Source organism: Natrix helvetica (genome assembly GCF_964273705.1).
Source record: "Natrix helvetica genome assembly, chromosome: Z".
In the NCBI taxonomy this organism is placed as follows: domain Eukaryota; kingdom Metazoa; phylum Chordata; class Lepidosauria; order Squamata; family Natricidae; genus Natrix; species Natrix helvetica.
In genome coordinates this window covers 91,267,234-91,284,094 of record NC_138554.1, presented here as the reverse complement: position 1 = coordinate 91,284,094, position 16,861 = coordinate 91,267,234, and the positions used below count along the sequence as shown (strand labels likewise).

At 42.2% G+C, this 16,861-nt stretch overlaps 1 protein-coding gene across 3 annotated transcripts in view; it reads left to right on the top strand.

The window, feature by feature from the left end:
- CMC1 (C-X9-C motif containing 1) overlaps nt 1–16,861 on the top strand; it is a 79,816-nt gene that overhangs the window by 25,319 nt on the left and 37,636 nt on the right. The window lies entirely within an intron of this gene.

The window sequence follows — 16,861 nt, the reverse complement described above, 5'->3', positions numbered from 1 at the left end:
AACTGCATACTGGCATTTTTGTTTGAGAATCAATCATCTAATTAAAAATACACCTATATTTTTATGCATGTTTCTATTGAATTACATTCACACAATGCATTTTATTTGGAGATGCATTGTTCGTGCATGTGTTTATAATATATATATGTATGCATGTATGTATGTATGTATGTATGTATGTTACGGTGAAAGACCGAAATCTGGTGAATGTCGACATTCACCGGTGAAAGACCGAATATTTCATTACATTGTTTTACATTCGGACCTTCACCGGTGAATGTCGACATTCACACAGTCGCTTGGTGTATGTCCGAAAATACCCTTATCCTCTCGACACCCTTACCCTAATACCTCGGCTCCTCGCTTCCTTTTAAGCGTCTTCTTAAGGATCGCAGGTTTTAAAAAAAAAAAAACTCCGCGAATAGAAGACGCTTAAAAGGAAGCGAGGAGCCGAGGTATTAGGGTAAGGGGATTAGGGTAAGGGTGTCGAGAGGATTACCCTTATCCTCTCGACACCCTTACCCTAATCCCCTTACCCTAATACCTCTGCTCCTCGCTTCCTTTTAAGCGTCTTCTTAAGGATCGCAGGTTTAAAAAAAAAAAAAACTCCGCGAATAGAAGACGCTTAAAAGGATATATTTCAACGTCAGTTCCAATTGATATATCAATCTGGAACATCTGAATTGGCTAAATCTGTATAAAAATGACCTTGGAGCACATTTCTTCATGGGGATGTTACATTGAAGACTGAAGTCTGGAAGACATTATGGGAAGAGATAATACTCATGGAAGACAATACAAAATTATAATTGTGCTATATTATATTTAGTAGATTAAAGGATTTGTATGTTGGCAACTTTGTAAATTGCAGCTAAAACTAGAGATTGATATTGAAATAAGAACTTATAATAAAACAAGCTTCTATTGGTTCTCTTTATTATCAGAATGCAGCCAATTTTTTTTTACCAGTTCTTCCAGCCTCAGGTAAATTAAGGAAAGAAAGAAAAATTGAAGTTGTGGGATAAAGTATTGTAAGATACAGGAAAAAAAACACCTGCTTTCTCTCCCCTGTTTTTAAGTGTTATGAATAACTAAATGAGAGTGATATTAGAAGTCAGATTTATTTTCTATATAATCAATCAAGCCTTGCCTGGCAGCATTTCTTTAGAGCCTAATTACCATCTTAGATGGGCCTATCCATTATTCTCTGTTCATTCTTCCTCTTTTGAAATGTAGCAAAATTGAAACTGACCCCTGGGTATTAGGTATTATTAATATATTCTAATTATTATTTTAAGACCATAATTGTAATTGTAATATGTGGGTTGAGGGATTGTAAACTAATAACAAAATACTGTCCGTCTCCCCGTGCTCAGAAAAGGAAGCCCGGCTAAGTCCTTTGCTAGCAGGCTGTTCTAGGACCCCTGCCACCACCAAAGCACCTTCCCGGAGTTGCTTTTCTGAGAACGGGGAGATGGATGGCGCAAAATACCGTCCGTCTCTCCGTGCTCAGAAAAGGAAGCCTGGCTAAGTCCCTTGCTAGCAGGCAGGTTCTAGGACACCTGCCGCCACCAAAGCATCTTCTCGGAGTTGCTTTTCTGAGCACGGGGAGACGGACGGCACAAAACACCGTCCGTCTCCCCGTGCTCAGAAAAGGAAGCCCATGCAAGTCCTTTGCTAGCAGGCAGGTTCTAGGACACCTGTCACCACCAAAGGACCTTCTCATCTTGTTAGATGACGATTTTGGAAGTTGGGAAATGCAATCATCTATTGTTAATTGTCTATAACAATGAACCTAAAATACAGTGATCTGACACATCCACTAAAAAAAGAATAAAAAATAGCATTAGTCAGCACTTTATAATTTCAGGTTAGGAGAAATGATTCTCGAAATAGAATTGCATTCTACATTAAAACGACACAGATGGACTGTGTAGACTGAAAATTATTTTGCATGCTTTAATAATTAGAAAAGGATAACATTTCTATTGCAGCTAGAACATATGTTTGCTTGTAGAAGGCAAGGGAAAGAGACGCTTTAGGTCAAATGTCTTGTTTGTTTATTTTTGTTTATTTTGTAAGGAACAGTGTGCTAATGGCCTAGGAAAACGTATTAACAGTTATCACTACTAGAATTCTAAAATTGATTTTTCCTTTCTTGCCTTGAATTGGTAGTTGGGTTGATTGGTGAAAGTCTTCTTTTTAGTCTTCCATATACTTATTATTCTACAATGGTTATTGAATAAAAATAAATTAAAAATTATTTATAATTATCTCTTATAGCTGAGGGAATGAGAGAGCTTTAAAAATGGCACAAGATTCCCATTTCTGCATAAACAGTCATTGTATGGTGCAACTCCCCATATGTTTTGGAGTTTAGTGTAAAGGAAGTATGATGTTGTAAAAATTATGATTTTACCTAAGCCCTGTGAACAGGAGAGAATAGAAAAGCTGAAAACATTCATTCAAGGGAAGAAGGTCCAATAGCTGGAATAGTTCCTTAATGACAAGACTGTCTTACGATTAGCTTAGATGTGCAGAGCTATATAACAGTAAAATTAGTTCTGTATATATAATAAAATATATATTATCATTTAAATGTTATACAATTCATAATGCAAAAATATGGCTGTAGAAAAATTCATAGTGCTTTAATACGTGATCTGACAGAAAATATCCATGTTCATGAACATAGCCTTGGAACACTGTAATAAGAAAAAATGACAGTGATACATTTTAGAGTAGGGTATTCTTTATAATAGAAAACAAAAACAAATTGTATTATCTATTAGAATTATAGATTTAGGACCATGTTGTACTTCTTTGGCCTGTTTATAACTTCTATATTATTAACTACAGAGTTCTTTTCCTGTCACAATGAATATTACCACTGTAAAAAAGAGGATACTAACTCACTTCTAATAGGTGCTTCTCAGATGATTTGGCAGACCTCTATTTATGCAAACAAATTTAACAGGAGGAGGAGTTTTATCTCCAAAAACTTAAATGCTACAAAATTTCCTTATAATGAAAGATTTAGTCACCACTTTAAGTAGTCTCTGAAAATATTTTAGTATTCTAAGACAAGTTCTAGGAAGGCTTATGAAAAAATTAGGTATGATTAGCAACAAGACAATGATTAAAATATTTAAATAGCCATAGTTAAAAAAACACTGTTTCAATTTAGAAGGTTTAGAATACAGTAATGATATACACTACATTACTACTACATACTGCTACTATTATTATAGTAGAAGAGATGTTAGGCCTTAACCAGCCTTTAAAATTTACACAAATGCTTTTGTTTTTTTATAAAAATTATGTATCACTTCGGAAAGGGCTCTAGTTGTATCATTAATCAGTGGCACAACTATGCATTGTGTAAATAGTTAAATTTCATTGCAAATACTGTAGAATTATCTGTATGAAATTGAATTTTCTTGTTTTCCCACCATAGGTACAACCTTTGATAATTTCTAAAATCTCTTTCTGAAAACTGAAAGGAAACACCCAGAAAATGATATGGGACAGTTTTATTTCCTGTGACGAGAATTGCTCTCATACATACAAACCTCTATCTCTTATACTGGTTGTACCCTTATATTAAAAAGTTGCATTCCAAACTGCACTGAAATCTGTTAAGAAAGCTATGGAATATTGAATATAGGTGTTCCTATAATTGTGATACATTGTAAAATCCACAGTATTCAAGTTTACACTTTCACATATGTGTTGTGATCATGTTGTCTAGGTGTGAATAAAACACAAACAAAGAAAATTCCCTTTCCATACATTTCTATTAATCTGATTGCTTTGATACAAACAGACTTTTCATTTTCTCTCCAACATCAGAGAGAAAATTCAATACTGATACATATATTTGAATGGACATCATTATCATCATGTTTGTGTGTATGTGAACCCTATGGCTTACATGATTGGACTTATTTTTTATTTTAAATTTCTATTCTTTATTTACAGAGCATTAATATTCCAATGAGATTTTTCCTATATACTATATGAATACATTATTACAAATTTCATCTTACAATGAGCCATGTTTATATTCACTAATATGACATTTAATTTGGCATTTTTTAACTGAATCAGAACCATCAATTTTCAATTGGTTGGGGGGGGGGGGGGAGAATGACATTGTCATAGGTGTATACTACAGGCCACCCAACCAAGCAGAGGAAGTAGATGAACTTTTTGCTAGTCAGCTAACTAAGGTATGTAGGAAGCACACCACAATAGTAGTGGAGGATTTTAACTACCCTGACATCAACTGGGAAACAACTCTGCACCAAGTGGAAGATCCATCAGGTTCCTAACAAACCTAGCAGACAACTTTGTTTTCTAAAAAGTAGGGAAGGGAACAAGGGGATCAGGCATATTGGACTTACTTCTCACTAACAGAGAGGAAATGATAGAAGGTGTTGAAGCCACAGGAACCCTGGGGGTGGGGGCAAGTGACCATGCAATATTGGAATTCAACATTATGCAAACACAAGTAGTAGAACAAAGTGAAACTAGAGTCTTGGACTTTAAGAGAGCTAATTTCAATAAACTTAGAGCTTGGGAAAAATTCCATGGATGAGAATCCTCAAGGGGAAAACAACTCAAGAAGCTTGGGAAATTTTGAAAAATGAGATAACAAAAGCCCAGTCTAGCACAATATCAATGAAAAAGAAAAATAACAGCTCCCAAAAGAAACCAGCATGGCTGCATAAAGAACTCTCTGACAAATTGAAAGACAAAAAAGATAAGTACAAAAAGTGGAAAGGGTGGAGGGACATAACTAAGGCAGAATATAAGCAAATAGCCCGAGCATATAAAGATGAGGCTAAGGCTCACAATGAAGAAAGGCTTGCCACAAAAGTAAAAAATAACAAAAAAAAGTTTCTTCCAACATGTTAAAAACAAGAAAAGAGTTAAGGAAACAATTGGTCCATTGCTGGGAGAAAGTGGCAAGAAGGTGACAAGCAACAGGGAGAAAGCAGAAATATTTAACTCATGTTTTGCATCTGTCTTTACACAAAGGGATAAAACAGTCCAACCTATCAGAAAAAGCACCACAAAAATCAGATTAGGAACACAAATTGAAATAGGGAAGAAAATGGTAAGTGTCTACCCTAGACGAGTTCAAATCACCAGGACCGGATGGATTACACCTCAGGGTTCTGAAGGAACTGTCAGACGAGATCTCAGAACCACTGAACTATATCTTTCAGAGATCCTGGAGCACTGGGGAATTACCAGAGGACTGGAAAAGAGCTGATGTGGTTCCCATCTTCAAAAAAAAAAGGGGGGGGGAATAGATCCAGGAAACTACAGACCTATCAGCCTGACCTCAATACCAGGAAAGATTCTGGAAAAGATAATCAAGCAATGAATTTGCGAACACCTAGAAGCAAACAAAGTAATAGCCAAAAGCCAACATGGGTTTGTCAAAAACAGATCATGCTAGACTAATCTTATTGCATTCTTTGACAAAGTGAGAAAATTAGTGGACCAGAGGAATGCCGTTGATATAGTTTACTTGGACTTCAGTAAGGCATTTGATAAGGTAGACCATAATCTACTACTAGATAAAGTAGAAGAATGTGGGCAGCATCACCACCATATGGATTTGTAACTGGCTGACCAACCGCACTCAACGTGTAGTCTTCAATGGAACTACATCTACATGGAGGGAGGTATGCAGTAGAGTACCTACCCCAAGGCTCTGTTTTAGGCCCAGTACTCTTCAACATCTTCAATTATTTGAATGAGGGAATAAATGGGGAACTCATCAAATTTGCAGATGACACCAAGCTGGCAGGAATAGCCAACACTCCAGAAGACAGGCTTAAGATACAGAAGGATCTTGACAAACTTGAACATTGGGCACTATCTAATAAAATGAAATTCAATGGTGAAAAGGGTAAGGTTCTACATTTAGGCAAGAAAAACGAAATGCACAGGTACAGTATAGGTCAGTAATGGGGAATTTATGGCATGCGTGCCACAAGTGGCACGCGGAGCCATTTGTCAGGGCACGCGAGGCGCTGCCCTGTCGGCCAGCATGCATGCGCGCGCTGGCCAGCTGAGTTCACCTTTTTAAAAGCCAATTTTCTCCCTCCCCAGGCTCCAGAGGCTATATAGGAGCCTGGGGAGCAGGAAAAGAGCCTCCCCTGCCCCCCCGGAGGGCCTCCGGAGGCTTCAGGGACCATCCGGAGGCTTCCCTGAAGCCTTCGGAATGCTTAAAACTACCCTCCGAGCAAACCGGAAGTGACTTCCGGGTTGCTCGGAGGGTCATTTTAAGCATTCCGAAGGCTTCAGGGACCGTCCGGAGGCTTCCCTGACGCCTTCGGAGCGCTTAAAACCACCCTCCGAGCAAACCGGAAGTGACTTCCGGGTTGCTCGGAGGGTCATTTTAAGCGTTCCGAAGGCTTCAAGGACCGTCCGGAGGCTTCCCTGACGCCTTTGGAGGGCTTAAAATCACCCTCCGAGCAAACCGGAAGTTTCCAGGTTGCTCGGAGGGTCGTTTTAAGCGTTCCGAAGGCTTCAGGGACCGTCTGGAGGCTTCACTGATGCCTTCGGAGCGCTTAAAACCACCCTCCGAGCAAACCAGAAGTGACTTCCGGGTTGCTCGGAGGTTCGTTTTAAGCGTTCCAAAGGCTTCAGGGACCGCCCGGAGGCTTCCCTGACGCCTTCGGAGCGCTTAAAACCACCCTCCGAGCAAACCGGAAGTGACTTCCGGGTTGCTCAGAGGGTCGTTTTAAGCGTTCCGAAGGCTTCAGGGAAGCCTCCAGACGGTCCCTGAAGCCTCTGGAGGGCCTCCGGGGGGGGCGGGGGGGGCGGGGGAGGCTCTTTTCCCCCTCCCCAGACTTCTATAAAGCCTCTGGAGCCTGGGGAGGGTGAAAAAAGCATGTAAAAATGGGGGGGTCGCGCGTTGTGCGCGCATGCGCACTGGGGGGTCGCGTGTTGCATTATGGGTGCGGCACGCCTGCACACGACCCCCCTGCGCTCCCCCCACTTGTGGCACGCGAGCCAAAAAAGGTTCGCCATCGCTGGTATAGGTGGTACCTTGCTCAATAGTAATAACTGTGAGAGTGATCTTGGAGTCCTAGTGGACAACCATTTAAATATAAGCCAGCAGTGTGCAGCAGCTGCCAAAAAAGCCAACACAGTTCTAGGCTACATAAACTGAGGGATAGAATCAAGATCATGTGATGTGTTAATACCACTTCATAATGCCGTGGTAAGGCCACACTTGGAATACTGCATTCAGTTTTGGTCACCACAATGTAGAAAAGATGTGGAGACTCTAGAAAGAGTGCAGAGAAGAACAACAAAGATGATTAGGGGACTGGAGGCTAAAATGTGTGAAGAACGGTTGCTGGAACTGGGTATGTCTAGTTTAATAGAAAGAACGACTAGGGGGGACATGATAGCAGTCTTCCAATATCTCAGGGGTTGCCACAAAGAAGAGGGAGTCAAACTATTTTCCAAGGCACCTGAGGGTAGAACAAGAAGCAATGGGTGGAAACTAATCAAGGAGAGAAGCAACTTAGAACTGAGGAGAAACTTCCTGACAGAACAATTAATCAGTGGAACAGCTTGCCTCCAGAAGTTGTGAATGCCCCAACACTGGAAGTCTTGTAAGAAGTTGTTGGATAGCCATTTGTCTGGAATGGTATAGGGTTTCCTGCCTAGGCAGGGGGTTGGACTAGGAGACCTCCAAGGTCCCTTCCAACTCTGCTATTGTATTGTATTGTAATTCTGCCTTGACAATCATTTTTCTTGGACTTCAACTTCCAAATTCAATCATTCAACATAAACAAATCCTAAAGCCTCTCCATTTCAATCTTGATGTCACCAAAATCAACTTATTTTCCTTTCTTCTATTTTTAACAATCTTGATAAACCAACTTTATTTTCCATTTTTTTATTTTGAACAATCTCGATCTTTAGTCCTTTCAAATAATGTCTTAGAACTTGATTTTTTTCATTTTTTTCCTTTGTCCCTTCTCACAAAATTCTTCAGAGATGTAACAAGCTTCTTTGATAAATCCAATATAGGAAAATTATCCAGTCATTCTCTTTGTTTGTTGTTTGTATATTTCTTTTATTTATTAAAACATTAGTCATTTTCTTTTGTATATCCAGTATAGCATCTTTTTTATATTCTTGTAGCCTTGTCATTTTTAAATTTACTTTTAGAATATTCTCCAAAGTTGATGGAGACAGCAGTCATGCATGGGTTAACTCAGCCAGTAACCAATAGAACTGACTCTATCAAAGTGATGTCATTGCCTCTGAGGAGTGTCCTCCCACTTTTTTAGACTCAGTTCAATTGGAATTGGCTGGGCTGTGCTCTCTCCTCAACGTTTCTATTTAAAAATTCTGAATTGGCTACTCTAGTTAGATTTAATTGGAATTTCCTCTCAAATTTATCTTCTAAATTACTGGTGGAGGTTGGATCGTCGCTGATAGCTCCCCTTGGAGCCAGGGCTCTCTCTTAGCCCCAGGGCTTCTTGAGGGGGATTGCCAGGGTGTCTTTGAGGCTTCAGCCTCCTGACCTTGCCCGCAACTTGCAGAGACGTCCTGGAGCGAATTGCTGCCCAGCACTCCCCATTGGCTCACTTAGCGCTGCCGCCTCTGCTGGCTCTCTCTCGCTGCCAAATGCCGCTGCTCCCTCCCCAATACCTTGGACAAGCGGCTGTATAATGTGGGACCAGAACTCATCAAAGCTCTAGAGGTACCTTCTATTGACTTACCTATCGTTAGCCTCTCCTCTCCTAACACAGCCTCAGCAGCTCCTGAGGAAGCTCTTCGCCCTGAAGACAAGAGAATAGAACAGACTCTGGTCAAGGGACCAGAGTTCTTTAGTCGCTTGGCTCTTCCATGGCTAAGACAACTCCAAAGGATTCTAGGGCTCAGGGACATTAGCAAATTGAAGGCGGCCCTAAAATATACCGCAGATGCTTCCTTGGACGCGGCCCGTTTCGCTTCCAAGGCCATAGCATCCTCTATCTCCACCTGCCGACTTCTTTGGCTAAAGCAGTGGCAGGCGGAAGCCTGAGCCAAGTGGAGACTCGCCTCCTCTCCCTATTCTTCCTCTCTTATTTTTGGTCCTCTCTTGGAGCCTCTACTAGTAGAGTCCAAGGATAAGCGGAAGTCCTGCCACCAAGAAACAGGAGTGTCAGAGTCAGCTTTTTTTACCATAGGCAGCCCTTTCATGGTCAGGACAGAGGTTCCTCCAACTCCTGTCCGCAACGTCAGGCTCCTCCCAGACAGGGCCCCTCCTTCTCCAACAGATCAGGCAGGAACAACCAGAGATTCCAGCCCAGAAAGTCATTCAGGGACAATAACAACCACTCCTATAAGAGGCAGAAGTGACTGCCTGGAGGATCTTCCAATCAGGGGACATCTGGCATCCTTCGCAGATTGTTGGGACGACATCACCAACGATGCGTCGGTCAGGTCCACTGTGAGATTCGGCCTTCTCTTGGACTTGCGCTCCAGTCCTCCGAATCACTTTGTCACGTGCCCAATCTCCAGGGATCCTCACAAGAGGCTCCTAGTAGAGCAGGCCATCTATCATCTGTTCCACATTCGGGCCATACAACCTGTGCCTCCAGGCCAGGTGGGACAGGATTTTTACTCTCATCTCTTTATCATGCCAAAGTCTTCGGGGGGCTGGAGAACAATCCTCGATCTCAAATTTCTCAATCAATTCATCAGGTACAGGAGATTCAAAATGCACTCTCTCCTATAAATCCTAGAGAGTGTACACAAACACGATCTCCTCACATCAGTGGACCTCACGGAGGCTTACCTCCACAGGCCCATTCACAGGCGACTCCGCTTGACTATGCGGGCCGTCACTTTCAGTATCGGGCCCTCCTCTTTCTGCTATCATCAGCCCCAAGGGTGTTCACCAAAGGCTCTCTTCGTCTCTTTCCATCCTACAAATAAAGGGCTAAAGGCTTCTCCATCAATGGTCGGGCGCTGGATCCAATCTACCATTTCTAGAACCTACCTGGCACATCACCTCACTTCTCCATCCAACATCACGGCACATTTAACGCGCAGTGTGGCTACATCGGCGGCGTGGACTCGGCAGGCGTCGGTGGAAAAAATCTGCAAGGCAGCTGCTCTCAGCCACCTTGCTGAGCTGCTCCTGCCTAATGCAGGTCAACTTGGCCCAGATCTACAACCTCCAGAGCGTATCACTGCCAGCCTGCCAGGGCTCCTTCTCCATCAGTCGCCAGTGGAGCCACATCACCTCGCCTACCATCAGCTTTGGGCTGTGCCCCTCCCCTGCCTTGTGCAAGCTCCATTGCAGCCCTGCAGTGGCAGGGAAGAGGGAGATCTCCCCTTCTTCTTTTGCACCCCAAAATCCTGTCTTCCCTGGCTGCCAAGTCACCGGCCTGCACCCCTCTTGCTGGAGCAAGGCATGCAACTCAATGTTATCTGCAGAGGCCTCCTGATGCAATGTTCTGCCGCAGCTCCAGAGTAAACCTCCACCTTCCCTGTGCAGGATTGTGGGCAGGAGCTCCGAGGTGGCCCTGCAGTGTACCCCAAAACCCGGTTTTTGCCCCAGAATACCAATTTACCTGGCTTCTGAGCCAGTCCAGCCAAGACAGTTGATCGGGCAAGGCGAAACTGTGGAGGCCTCCAGCCTTGCAATCCTGTACAGGAAAGGTGGAAGTGGTTGCCGGAAGTTGAGGAGACCTCCAGCCTTGCAATCCTGCGCAGGGAAGGCAGACGTGGTTGATGAAATCTGCAGAAGCCTCCAGCCTTGCAATCCTGTGCAGGGAAGGTGAAAGCTTGCTCTGGAGCTGCAGCAGAGTGTTGCAGAAAGGAGCGATTTCCTCCTCCATCCCCTGCATGGCCACCACTTGAGCAAGACAGGACAGGGGCGCAGCCCAAAGGCAATGGGCAAGGCAGCATGGATCCACCAGCTACCATTGGCAAAGGGGACCTGGCAAGCCGGTGGCGGAGGAGGCCTTCTGGAGGTCATATATTTGGGACAGGTTGCCTCATGCAAGGCAGGAGTAGCCCAGCAGGGCAACCCAAGAGCACCATGGCCAGGAGGGCAAAGAGCCTCATGAGGGCAGCAGCAGCAGGGCCAGCAGCCAGGCAGAGGCATGGGGTAGTGGTGTTGATCCTGATGTGCTGCACTGACTTCTGCCTTGTTGTGTTGGTAGCAGCAGCCAGAACAAGATGCAACATCCAAGCCATAGTTGCTGCCTGCTACAGAGCCACAAGATGAACTGTGGAAGACAGGGCGTCAGCTGTGAGGTTGCCTGGCATCACAGGCAGGATGGAGCTGGCGAGAGTGCATCGGTCACACCTCCAGGCACCCATAGAGACAGAACAAGAGGCAGTTTCCGGCCTGGCTGGCTCAGCCAATCTGTGGGGTTGCAATTAAGGGGTCAAAACTCCATGAGGTGACCAGTGAAGGGAAGGAGCGCCCTCCCCCCATGCTAAGTGCCACCTCATGAATCGCTGCCCGTGTTGTAAGGGGATAAGTGGTTGGGCTGCCTCCTGTCTGGCCATGCCTATCCCCTTTACTGGGGCTTATTTTTGAGGTAGGGATTATATTAGGTGCACGCTTAAAAATCAGGCTGGGTTTTATTTGGGGGACAGGTCTTATTTTCAGGGAAACATGACAGTAGTGAATTATTTTGCTTCATTCTGTATTTGTAAGTCAAATTTACGTTTTCTTCTCCTTTAATTGTAGTCTTTTAGTTCCTTATTATTTCATGTAGTGTCTAACCTTCAAAGTCCAATCCTATCATGCTTTATTGAAAATGAATCAAAATTAAAAAAATTCCATGTGAAGATTTTTATATTTAAATTCAAAATCTTATTTCAAATCCATCTAAACATTTAATTCATTTATAACTTTCCAAAATCAAAGTTCTAAATACCCTTTTGCTCTTTATCCCCCCGCCCCACAAAGTTTTGTTTTTTGAGTTCTTAAATTTGCATTTAAAACTTCTTTCACTAAAAATTGAAAGAAGCTGAACTCAAATTGGGGTTTTCAACTTCATTAATACAAAGATTCGCAATGTCTGAAAATAAATTAACAAGCAATTTTTGAAAATGATTAGAAAGTATCTCTGTGTCCTTTTAAAGTCACCAAGCAGTGTTTGAGCATCTCCTGCAGATCTAAACCTGCCAGAGACCTTGAATAAATGTCTGAAGCAATTGTGGGTCCTCTCCTTGTCTTGAAAGGAGTTATAGAGAGCTGGTCTTTTCAGCAGCTCCTCCTTCTGTCATGGTCATTGGCTCCACTTTTAGTGCTTTTCTTTAGTTTTCAGTTTTTTCTCTGAAATCCAATTCTGCGTGATTTTTGAGCTGGGACAAATATTGATTTGAAAAAGAGAATATTGGTATCAATCTTTTGGTTTTCCATATTAATCGTTTTGAAAAAAAGAAGAATGGGGTTTATTGGGCAATGAAAGCTTTAAAATTCCCTTGATTATACTTAAGACAGATAAAATAATGTGGCAAACCTAAGCTTTAATACACAAACACTTTCTCTAAGATTAATTTGTTATACTTTTGTTTCTGAACTTAGGAAGAAATTACTGAAAATAACAGAAGAAAGAGATCAAGTTAGATAGACAACTATATTCAATGTCTCCACCCTTCCCTTCCCAAAAAGAAGGTTATGTTTTTAAGTTATTTTGATTTTCCTTAATGAAGTTCTGATTTTTTGTAGATTTAGAACCTATTTGACTCCAGAATGACTGAGGAGCTTCAACTTAAAGTAGGAAAACAGTAAATAAGAACCAAAATTCCAAACATATACCAATCATGCAGGAAGCCAAAAATACTTTGATGCAAGTCCTTGTAGAAAGCTAGATTTTAATAATTTGCATATATTTTTAAATTGTGCTAATGTTTTCTGTTAAGGAATGCTGTGGAAATCTTTTGAAAGAGATATTTTGAAATAGATCCCAAATAAATAGCCTTTTTTTTAATTATTAAGATATCAATGTCTTTTTTCCAAGTCCCTGCAGCTGTTGCTACAGCATTCTCTCTATATATGTTACACGTAGAAGCTCAGGCATTTTGTTTTGAAGGATTTAGTTACTACATGCAGTAAATACAAAACATCTACATACCCCTGCTAAAATACAATTTTTTTGAATTTTAAACAAATCAGACCATATAAATAAATCATCTCAAAATCCATTTGAAAATCTGTGAAGGTAAGTCTATGCACAGGAGATTTCCTTGAAGTCTGAGAGATTTGAACACTTTTGCAATGAAGGGTGGGCAAAGATGTGCCATGATAATAGGCTCCCTCCCTAAAAGACTGAATGCTGTCAATAATATCAAAAGGTGCTTTGAACAAAGTATTAGTTTTAAAAATGTACACACATATGCAGCCACATTATTGTACATGTTGTATTGCTATTTTTTCAATTTATTTTTCAACTGAATTGTACAGCTCATATGTTATATTAAAGATGGACAAAAATTCTGAAGTCATTTATCTTGGTCTGATTTTTTTTACATCTCAAAACCTAGCATTTTAATGATTGTGTAGACTTTTTATGTTTACTATATCTACTACTTTAATATCTACTGCAATAGATGTATTCACTGCCTTGAAGTTTTTTTATAAAAATAATAAAGGTGGGATATAAATTAAATAAAATGTAAATAATTTTCTGATTTCACGATAAGCTTTTAAAGTAGATAGTTTTATCATTGTGGATAAAAGTTGTTTAAATGAGGAATCAATGATAGAATTTCATTCCGATATAGTACAGTATCTTTAATGAAGAATGTAATTATGAATACTTGTAGGTATTTATGTTTGATTAATCCCATACAATTATAAATATTTGGTGAACATGTAGATAGAATTTGGAAAGTGTTCTGACAAAAGTCTCTTCCAAATGTCATCCTTTTTTCTCTCCCTGGGGAGTACATTGATACTTACAAAAGATGATGGAATGAAACACCACTTCAGGCTTCCTTAGTAAAATAAGGCCAATGTCAACCATAGTTAAATATTATCTAGTTAATCAACAATCCTGTAGCTGGGATATATGTGTCGCTCTAGGGGCTACCTGACTAGAGTATGACCCTTGCACCTGACATCAAGATCTGCAAAAAAAAAAAAAAAGCTTGAACAAATTTAAATACCCAAAGGCCTCTTAAGTAGTACTTTTAAGTTCTTTCATCAGAAATGTAGATTAAGCGAAAGTGTGAAATGTAGATTAAGCGAAAGTGTGAAATACTTAAGAGTCTCATGCTGTGGTTTATGGCCATTTCTTATGCTTTCTTACAGTACCAGAGTCTATTAACTGATTGTAGTGAATCCCATAGTCAAAGCTAGTCTCTTAGTATAAGGAACTGCAGTAATAAATTATTGGGCATAAGGATTTGCAGTTCTAAGACGCTGAGATATGCTAGCTAGCAGTATTTTTAAAAACATGCATTTTCACAATTACAATGATTTTTGTTATTTCTGTTATGAGAATATGTATAAAGCTATGTTACTCTATGAGCCAACCAACTTTTCAAATTCTGTGTTTAGTTTATATTGGAAGACTGGTCTTTAATTTAGATCATACCTGTGACAGAATTACCATATTTTTTGGAGTATAAGATGCAACATTTCCCCCCCTAAAAGAGCGTAGAAATGTGCATCTTATACGTTGAATACGGCCATTTGGGGGAACTCAAAACCCCGCCCCCGCATCCAATTTTGGGGGAAAAGGGGCCATTTTCCTGTTATCGTAGAGATAGCAGCCAGATTGGGTATGCTCCATCCATTAATCAATTGGACTGAGTCTACACTTATGATGTCATCGGGCCCCTGTGGCTCCTCCCCAGTTTCAGACTCAGTCCAACCTGGACTGGCTGTGAGAATTGATCTCTCCTCCAAATTATTTAATTATATCTTTAATTGGTGAATTTTTCCCAAAAAAATTGTTGTTCCTTTAAATTGGTTCCTTAAATAATAATCCTTTATTCTACAAATTGGAGGGAAATTCAAAACTGATCTCTGGCTGCCTCTCCTCAGCCGTCTGATTGCCTGTGGCCACGAGTTCGCTCAGGAAGCCTGCGTTGCAATCAGATAGGCCAGCTCACAAGCTATGGCTCCACGGTTGTTTCCCCACAGTGCTCCTTGATTCTGGGCACTCGGAGGGACACGTGACCAGCCGCTTTGCGCGCAGCGGTTCCCAATGAGTCCGGTGGACATTCTGCAGATTGCCTGGCCACACTTAGTATTGGCGGCCATTTTGCAGGTCAGAAAACCCGCTAAGATAGTGGTGGCTATTTTGAGGCTCGGAAAAGCCTCAGAGGAAAAAAAGAGCCATTTGGACGTTTTTAAAAAGGCATGAACTCTACAATAGCCATTTGGAGTGTCCAGTAATGTGGGATCACCCCAGGTGGACCGGATCAGGAGTGCCTGGCCAGCAAACGGTGAGACCGTTGCCTATCTTATTGGGGTGTTTTATTTTGGGGAAAATGGCTGATCCAGATATGGGTATGAATGCAGGATTAGAGGAGGCAGGGCCATCAGGGGCAAAGAGCAGCAGGAAGAGGCAAGCCAAAGAGGTCCCTTCCTCAGGAATAAACCCCAAGATCTCTAAAGCGACTACCAGGGCAGAAGAGCGCAGGCAAAAGGCCCTTGAGAAAGAATTTCAGAGGGCCCAAAAACAACAACATATTCTAACTCAGCCGAGGATCACCAAGTGGCATCCCCAGCTCCACCTGTCTTGCCTCCCATGGGCCCTGACACCACCACCCCTGGCCTATTCAGAAGGGGAATTGTCTTCTTCGGAGTCCTCGTCTTCGATGGAACCTGACAACCATCTTTGCTGAAACCATTAAACAGGTCATGGCTGCTGGCCTACAACAGCAACCCCAACCTGCTCCTCTACGGCCACTTCCTTTTACTCCAGGGCGGTCTTGGTTTGGATTGAACAGCTTCAGGAGCGCATCGCTCCTACTGACACTAGGTCACATAGGGATCTCAACAAGATCAGGGCAACAGTTGAATTTGCGGCTGATTCTTTCCTTAATGCTGCTAGATTTGCTTCTAAAGCCATGGCCTCTTCGGTCATGGCCAGGCGTCTGCTTTGGCTCAAGCCATGGCAGGTGGATGTCCATACCAAGTGGCGCTTAGCAGCCTCCCCATTCAGTGACACCCAATTATTTGGTAATTTCTTAGATCCGTACCTCACGGAATCTAAAGACAAGCGCAAGGTCATTCATCCATCTACAAGAAACTGCCCGCTCCCTTCTATAGGAGGTCGCCCTTTCGACCGGCAGATGGGGGACCTTCCTTCCCCCGTCCACAACACCAATCCTACGCTCCCAGACAGAGATCTCACCAGGACAGGTCCAGTAGAAACACACAGCGTTTCCCCTCCAAGAAATTTTACCATGGAGGAGGCAACTGCCATTTTTCACGTAGGAAATGACTATCTGGACTCTCTCCCGATCAGGGGCCACCTGGTGTCCTTTTCCCATCGCTGGGAGGAGACTACAACAGACAATTGGGTACTCAAAACTTCAAATTTGGTCTCATGCTAGAATTCCTCTCCATCCCCCAGGAACACTTCGTGCCATGCCCGGTCTCTCGGTGTCCTCACAAGAGGGCACTGATGGAACAGGCCATTCAGCACCTGTTGGAGATCCGGGCCATCCAACCGGTTCCTCCCCATCAGGAAGGGCAGGGTTTTTATTCCCGCCTGTTTGTGGTACCGAAGAATTCCGAGGGATGGAGAGCAATTTTAGATCTAAAAACATTGACCCGCCACATTGTCTGCGGTGGTTCAAAATGCATTCTCTGCACACCATCCTCCAGGCAGTCAGGAAAGGCGACTTC